Source organism: Phocoena phocoena, chromosome 13, assembly GCF_963924675.1.
Source record: "Phocoena phocoena chromosome 13, mPhoPho1.1, whole genome shotgun sequence".
Lineage (NCBI taxonomy): Eukaryota > Metazoa > Chordata > Mammalia > Artiodactyla > Phocoenidae > Phocoena > Phocoena phocoena.
In genome coordinates, this window is record NC_089231.1 from 26,153,673 (window position 1) to 26,162,042 (window position 8,370).

Genomic DNA, 8,370 nt, shown 5'->3' on the forward strand with positions numbered 1-8,370 from the left:
TTGCATTTCCCTGATGGCTGATGATGTTGAGCATCTTTTCATGTGCTTATTGGCTGTTTATAAATCTTTGAAGAAATGTCTATTCAGATCTTTGCTCACTTTTTATTTGGATTATTTGTCTTTTAATTGTTGAGTTGTAAGTGTTCTCTATATATTCGGGACACAAGTTTCTTATCAGATATACAATTTGCAAATATTTTCTCCTATCCTGTGAGTTGTTTTTTCCATTTTCTCAATGGTCTTGTTTGCATCACAAAGTAATTTTCATGAACTCTATTTAATCGTTTTTTTCTTTTGTTACTTGTGCTTTTTTTCTTTTGTTACTTGTCATATCTAAGAAGGTTTTGTTCAGCCCAAGGCCCCAAGACCATGACGATTTATTCCTATTTTTTTTTAAAGAGGTTTATTGTTTTGCTCTTACATTTAAGTGATCCATTTTGAGTGAATTTTTGTGTATGTGTAAAGAAGGGATTTAACTTCATTCTTTTGCTTGTGGTAATACATAACACTATTTTTTTTTAATGATAAAACTTATAAACCCACTTTTTATATACTGCTTTCCTGGACCAAGCAAGAGAAACTGGTATCTGCTTGCCCCTAAGTTCAACCTTATTTTAAACATGAGATTTCTCTGACCACTGCTACTTCTTTACTCTCTACTTGTGTGTAATGTGAATATGGGTACATTTCTAAGATAAGTAATTGTGGAGAAGGGTCTTAGTTATTCCATTTGTTTTTTAAAAAGGATTGCACTAGGATAGTGATTCTCAACCCCGGCTACTCATCAGAAATTAGAATCTAGGAGCTTTTCAAAGTCCCCATGACATAGTCCTGTGCTCAGATCTCCTGATTTACCCCCGGTCTGGGATAGGGTTTGAGCACACGTGTTTTTACGAGTGTCTCAGGTGATTCAGTTGTGCAGCTGGGATCATAAACCCTGCCCTAGATGAACTCTTTGGGGTTCTTCAGGACTGTTATTCTGTGGGTCTGTGGTGGTTCTGAATAGCAGAAACCTGACAGAATATGGTTCTCCTAACCATATTCAACCATAGCTGTTGCCAGCTACCCACACTGGGGACCACTCCATGAGTAGCTGGTGTCTCTCCGGGGTTTGACAGGGCAGATATCTGTCCATCTCTTCCAAGAGCAGGTGGTAGTGTTTCTACCTGGTCCCTAATGCCGATAATACCCTGAGGGTACCTCTGACACAGTGCAGACTGATGACCACTGTTCATGGGGCTGCTGCTCCAGCCAATGTCACATTTGCTGTTCCTTCTGCCTGAAAGCTCTGTCCTTCCCCTTTTCTCCACCTGCTTCCTCCTACTCTCCCCCACTGAGCTTAAACATCACTTCCTCAAAGAAGCCTTTTTCCTCCCCTTTCCTTTGGATCACCTTTATATATTCCCAGAATACCATATTCCTTGGCCTCTCTGTCCCAGCTGTGATTAATTATGGATATAATTATTTTCTGGAGTGTCTTTCTCACTATGTTTTTTTTTTTTTTTTTTTTTTTTGCGGTACGCGGGCCTCTCACTGTTGTGGCCTCTCCCGTTGCGGAGCACAGGCTCCGGACGCGCAGGCTCAGCGGCCATGGCTCATGGGCCCAGCCGCTTCACAGCATGTGGGATCTTCCCGCACCGGGGCACGAACCCGTGTCCCCTGCATCGGCAGGTGGACTCTCAACCACTGCGCCACTAGGGAAGCCCTCTCACTATGTTTTAAGACAGGGTCCATGTCTGTAGACAGTGGCCTTTGGTACACTCAGAGCCCAGAACAGTGTCTGCCACATAGCTGCCACCCAGTAAACAGCTGCAGAATAAACAAATGATCCTGGGATGTCAAGAAAAGTCTTAACTCTGTTCAGCTTCCTCTTTATAAGAAGACAGAGCTGTGTACAATCATTTGGAAAGGGTTTCTGTCAAGAAGACTTAACATGGCCACCATTCAGATGTTTCGTGAGAATCTTTGCTTATCTTGGGAATGGGTTCATCAAGAACTCCTCATTCCCTGGCTGTGCAAGGTCGAGGCAGCATCACGCTTTGACTCTGGGAAAGTGACAGTCGCTCCCATTTAAGTTTATTAGATGAATTGCCGTTTATGAGGTTGACATGCATCCTCTCAATCCACTGGATATTCTGATTGATGAATGCCCTTGCCAAGTGCTCTATGATTCCTTGAATTCAATCATGAATTCAGTAGGCAGGGCACCATCTGACTTGTACCTTCATTGCCTCTGAAAAATGAGAGGTTGGACTAGGTCTCCAAGGGCCCACGCTGGACACCAGTCACTTTGCCGTCTGCTCCGAATTACTTCTCAACGCCATCCACGAAGTTGTGTTAGGACTTATTGTCTCATCCCAATCGAAGCTACCGATAGGCCCAGTGGTGAGCACTTTGACTCAGCTTGGACCCAACGGTTCCTCCCCTCAGCTGATAAACTGAGGCGTGTGGGAACCTGAGAGGGAGTTGGGAACAAAGATCGAGCCCTAAGAAGCTCTTTGCCAGAACAGATGAGGCATGACGTTTCCCTTTGCCTCGCTGTGTGTCTTGTGCTGTGAACGGTGCCTTGAGTGGTGCCTGGCACGTGGTGGATGCACATGAGAAACTTACAGCGTGAATGTGAGATGGGTGTGCTCCCGTCTCCTCCAGTGTAGTGGTGCCAGACACGTGTTTGTGAGGGGTATTGGTGGCTGGGGGAGGGGGTAGAATGGAAGATGTGGACAGAAATTAAGTCAAGGTTCTATGGTGGGAAGATGCCCATGGGTGGCTGGTGATGTGGAAAATGTTCTATGTCCTGTCTTGTTGCTTCCAGGTGCCCTCAGCCCCTCACTCGTGGACCTCGTGTATTCTGGCCTCTGTGCCATCATTCTGTAGTCTCACTCACCATCCACTAAGGACCTTATTTCCTCAAGTCCTGCTCGCACTGGGATGGCTCACTGACCCCCCAGCGGGAAGGGATCCTTCCCTCAGCACGGCTCACACTGCATTTCTTTACTAGCATCTGGCTTCCCTGTTCAGCTGGGAGCTCTTGAAGGACAGGACAGGGTCCCTGACACACGGCAGCACTGAGGGCCTGCTTGCTCGTGAGCTGACTCCTGGACCAGGTTACCTGCCATAGAAGGTGCTAAGGAGAAGGAGGGTAGGTGACTGGGACCTCTGTTTCTACTGGTCTTCCTTCACTTGTGTCATCTATCATGCTCTAGTGTTTAATTTTTGTTTTGCTTTTCCCCTTCTCCTAGACTCTGTGTCAGTTTACGTTTCTTTAGGGATAAACCAGCCAACCTGGGGTGGTGGTGTGTCTCCGAGGACTTGATGCATTTAGGGACTGTTCTCTTAGTGCGCCACCTCCTGGGGACCTCAGGATACCAGAAAGGGGGAGTCTCTCCCATGTCCTAAGCTCTGCCTCGTCTCCTCCCTCCCTCTCCAATCACTGCACCCCCCTGCCCCGCATATCTGTGCCCTAATATGCAGGTGGTAATGAGGCCATGATTTCTCTTGGGAAAAGGAGCATCAGTTATTGATTAAAAAAAAAAATTTCATGCCTGGGGCTCATGGACAACCAATTAGTCCATAATTCCTCAAACCACAAAGTCCCTTCTCATTTTTCTAAGCCCCTCCCTTCAAATAGGCTAAGCTTTGGTGATTTTCTTTTCAGGCTCCATTGGTGGAGCAGTTTACCCAGGTCTCACCAGGATAAACGTGGGCATGGGTCTGATCACAGGAAGAGGGGGCTGTGGGACTCATTTATCACCTAGATCATGAGGGAGGTGGCCGAGATTGGGGCAGGAATCCTAGGCTGAGTTACAAGAAATTCTACTAGATCCATGGATGTGTTCAGGGTGGGGTGTGGTCCAAGGGTGTTCTGAAGCTGTATGACAATACTGAGTATATGTGCTGGGACATTTTCCTGGGGATTGGTCAGTGGTTTTCATCAGTTTCTTTAAGAGGTCTGTGGCCCCTAAGAAGTTAAGAAGCCTAGCCTGGATTCTCTCTCTTGAGGTCCCTTCTGCTTTAGGCTTCTGCACTTTTGAAATAAGAAGCTGTCTCAGGAGCCCCAGGAGGGGAGATAAAGGCGGTGTCTGATTTCCTGGGGCCACCTGGTGGTGCTGGGGTGCATAGCATCCTTTGGGCAATAGGAGAAAGCCTGGGCCGCCTTCCTGCTGGACAAGTCCTAGGGAAGGGTTCAGAAGGAGGTTTTGGAATCTGGGTGCAGCTGCCTTCTCCCTCCAAGGAATGAGAACAGCGCTGGCCCAAAGCTGGAAGGGAAGGACTGGGTGGCCGGATCACCTCCTCTCCACCCACTCTGCCCTCAGCTTCCTCCGAGCCCCCTTGGGAGACATCTTGGGAGTCCAGAGTCGGGAACCGAGTGAGCCTGGGACTGGTCTGGGTGGAGGGTATGCCAAGAGTGGCCTTGGGTGGGAAGGGAGGAGCTTCCGGCTTAAGTGGGGAATAGAAGGGCTGAGGAACCCTGGCCAGGCTTGAGAATAAAGGCTGAGCTTTGCGTCTTTCAGTGAACTTCACTTGAACCAACTCTTTCACTCCACTCTATCCTGAGAGGCAGGCACTGTTTATATCCACTCCACAGGCGAGGAAACTGAGGCCCAGAGGATGACATGATTTGCCAAAGACCACACAGACAGCTGTGGAGCTAGTCTCCCCACTGGCAACTAGCACCTCTGCTTTCTCAGCCTCCCTGTGGCCCAGCTTAGCAGCCCGGCTGTCCTTCCTCAGCCTGGAAGCTGGCTGCTTTAGGACAATCCAAAGCAGGGCATAATCCTCTGTGTGGTAGGACAACCCTACAACACAGTATAAAACAACAGGGTTTACCACCCCAGGTTGAATATACAACAGGAGCCAGGAGAGGCTTCATCCTTGGGTGGCAGATCCATGAAATGTCGCTGAAGCTAAGTCAGGTTGAAGCTGGGAGGAAGGCTTCACAGAGCCCTCTGCCTCCTCAACTTAGAGGTCACTTCCTTTGGCCGGGGTCCCTGATCTCCGCTGAGTCCAGAAAACTTCTTCCATCTTCTCTTCTCATGCACAGAGCTCACATCATCATTGCATTGGACATTCTCTATTGCACTTGCCCTTTTGCTTGTCTGCAGCCCTTTCAGGCTCTCAGCATCTGAGGCTGGGACCGTGTTGGTCCTGTGATACTATGATACCATGTTGGTATCCCTAGCCATTAGTCCATGGTCTGGCACACGGGAGGTGTTACCAAAAAAATGTATTAAATGAGGAAGTGACTCAATCATATAGTATCACATAAGATTGTGGGGAAGTTTCTTACCTGGACAAAAATTCTGAGATGACCACACTGGAGCTGACATCTGTTAGGGTCACTGAAATGGCAAAAAGGAGCAAGGTCTTGGTTTTGCCTTAACTCCCTGGCATGAGTAGGTCTCCTGGCTGCAATGGTCATTAGCAGTTCTGTGCCTTTGTCAGGCTGTGTCAGTAGAGACTTGACCTTGTAGGATGCTACAAGTTGATGTCAGTGACGTTCATGGCAATCCCAGGGGAAGGCCTCTCTTCTCATGGTGCCATTGCTGTACCTTTTCTTTGGATCAAGAAAACAGTAAGCTATCAGGTTTTCAGTACATTTTATTTAATTATTATTATTATTTTTTGCGGTACGCGGGCCTCTCACTGTTGTGGCCTCTCCCGTTGCGGAGCACAGGCTCCGGACGCACACGCTCAGCGGCCATGGCTCACGGGCCCAACCGCTCCGCGGCATGTGGGATCTTCCGGACCGGGGCACGAACCCGTGTCGCCTGCATCGGCAGGCAGACTCTCAACCACTGCACCACCAGGGAAGCCCTATTATTATTTTTTTAAATATGGAACGCTTCACGAATTTGTGTGTCATCCTTGCCCAGGGGCCATGCTAATCTTCTCTGTATCGTTCCAATTTTAGTATATGTGCTGCTGAAGCGAGCAAAGTAAATTTTAAATAGTTATTGGATTTTAAATTCATTTGGAAGAATACACATATGAACATATAAAAGATATAAAAAAATAAAATGAATATATGTCTACCGTGCAGTAAGGTTAAGAAATTGTTTTTACATATTGCACTTATTATTTTATTCAAAATATTATCAAATTTCCATTGTAATAACTTTGAAACTTCCTGTGCATTCCTTCCAAATTCCTTTCCCATCTCCAGGGAAAATTTTAGGGTTATAGTTTCCTTTTTTCGTTTATAATTTATCACATATGTATGTATCAGAAATAATATATTATTTAGTTTCGAATGTTTTTGAAATTTATTTAAGTGGAATCATATTGCACACATTCTTTTATGACTTGATTTTTTTTTTTCACTCAACATTTTTGTAACTTTTGTCCGTGTTGGTAAATGCAGCTGTGGTATACTCGTGTGCACTGTTGGATTATATTCCATTTTATGACCAAATCACAATATATTCATCCATTTTCTTCTGAATAATAGTTTGATGGTATATATATTTATATATTTTTCATCCTTTTACTTTCAGCCTTTGTCTTTATGTTTTAGGAATGTCTCGTAGATAGCTTATAGCTAGATTATTTTAAAATTCAGTTATATGAACTTTTTTTTTTTTTTTAAAGAAGATGTTGGGGGTAGGAGTTTAGTAATTTATTTTTGCTGTGTTGGGTCTTCGTTTCTGTGCGAGGGCTTTCTCTAGTTGTGGCAAGCGGGGGCCACTCTTCATCACGGTGCTTGGGCCTCTCATTGTCGCGGCCTCTCTTGTTGCAGAGCACAGGCTCCAGACGCGCAGGCTCAGTAGTTGTGGCTCACGGGCCTAGTTGCTCCGCGGCATGTGGGATCCTCCCAGACCAGGGCTCGAACCCGTGTCCCCTGCCTTAGCAGGCAGATTCTCAACCACTGCACCACCAGGGAAGCCCCTATATGAACATTTTAAACTGGTAAGTTAATTAATCCAGTTATGTTTGTTCTGATTACTGATAAATGTAGATTTATTTATATTATCTTATTTTGCATTTTCAATTCCCCAATTTTCTTCATTTCTTTTTTCATCTTTCTTGTTTTCTTGTGTACTGAGGACTCCCCTGCCTCCCACCAATATTTTGGAGTTACAAATCTTAGTTCTAGCATTCTAGTGGTTGCCCTAGAAACCTTGATAAGTGTACTTAATCTAATAAAATTAAAAGCTAATCGGTATCTTTACTCTCCTGTTCAAGGCCCATAGATTTAACCCCACTCACTTCCTGTCCGACTTACTGTGGCAGACACATCCCAATGATCCATATTCTTGTATAATCCTCTCTTCTAGAGTATGAGTGGGACCTGTGACTTGCTTCTAATCCAAAGAATATGGCAAAGATGATGGCATGTCACTTCCATGAGTATGTTTCTTTATATAGGACTCTGTCCTAGCAGACTGAAGAGAAAGAGCTTCCTGCCAGTCTTGAAGAAGCAAAAAATCATGTGTGTTCACATCTACAGATAGGGCCGTGTGGCAGGGAATGGTGGGAAAACTCTAAATGCTGAGAGACAGCAGGAAAATGGGAACCTCATTTCTACAACTTTGAGGAGGTGAATTCTGTTGACAACCCGAAGGAGCCCAGAAGTCCATTTTTCCCAGTCGAGCATATGATGAGGCTGTCTTCTCTGACACCTGGACTGCAGTCTTGTGAGACCCTGATCATAGGACCCAGTTACATGCCTGGATTCCTGACCCCTGGAAATTGTGAAATAATGAATGGGTGCTAAGTTGCTATGTTTGTGGTAATTTGTTACACTATACAGAAATAGAAAACCAATACATATAATAATTTTTCCAATGTTTTACTTAAATTTGCTGGTAAAGCCACTTGAACCTGTTATTTCCTTTGTGTAAAAGTTCTAAATTATAGATTGAGTTATTACAATAGTCATAGGACTACTCAGATTTCCTATTTCTTCCTGAGTCAATTTTAGTAGTTGTATGCTTCTAGGAATTTATTTCCTGTAAACTTTAAAATATATTGGCACAAAGTTTTTCAGTACATTCTTTTGACCTTTTTCATGTGGGTAGGATCTGTAGTGATGTATTCATTCCTTATATTGGTTATTTGTTCCTTCTCTCTTTTTTCTTAATTAGTCTCACCCAAGGGTTATCAGTTTAATTTTTCTTTCTAAAGAACCAATTTTTAGCTGTATCATCTATACTGTATATGATTTTTATTAAATTAATTTCTGCTCTTTTATTATTAAACTCTAATTCTTGTTTTTGGATTTTCTTTGTTATTTCTTTTCTAAATTTTTGAGATGGATTTTTCTTTAGCTTTTCTTTTTTTGGTGATAATATATGCATTTGAGCCTATTAAATTTCCCTCGGTGTTTTAGCAGCATCCACCAAGTTCTGGTGTTAAACATTTTATTATTAC

At 44.3% G+C, this 8,370-nt stretch overlaps 1 non-coding gene across 1 annotated transcript; it reads right to left on the reverse strand.

Moving 5' to 3' along the window:
- Window positions 1-5,828: 5,828 nt before the first annotated feature.
- LOC136133342 (U6 spliceosomal RNA) lies at window positions 5,829-5,935 on the reverse strand. Its single transcript, XR_010656493.1, has one exon. It is a non-coding gene; the product is annotated as a U6 spliceosomal RNA (small nuclear RNA).
- Between the last annotated feature and the right edge of the window lie 2,435 nt (window positions 5,936-8,370).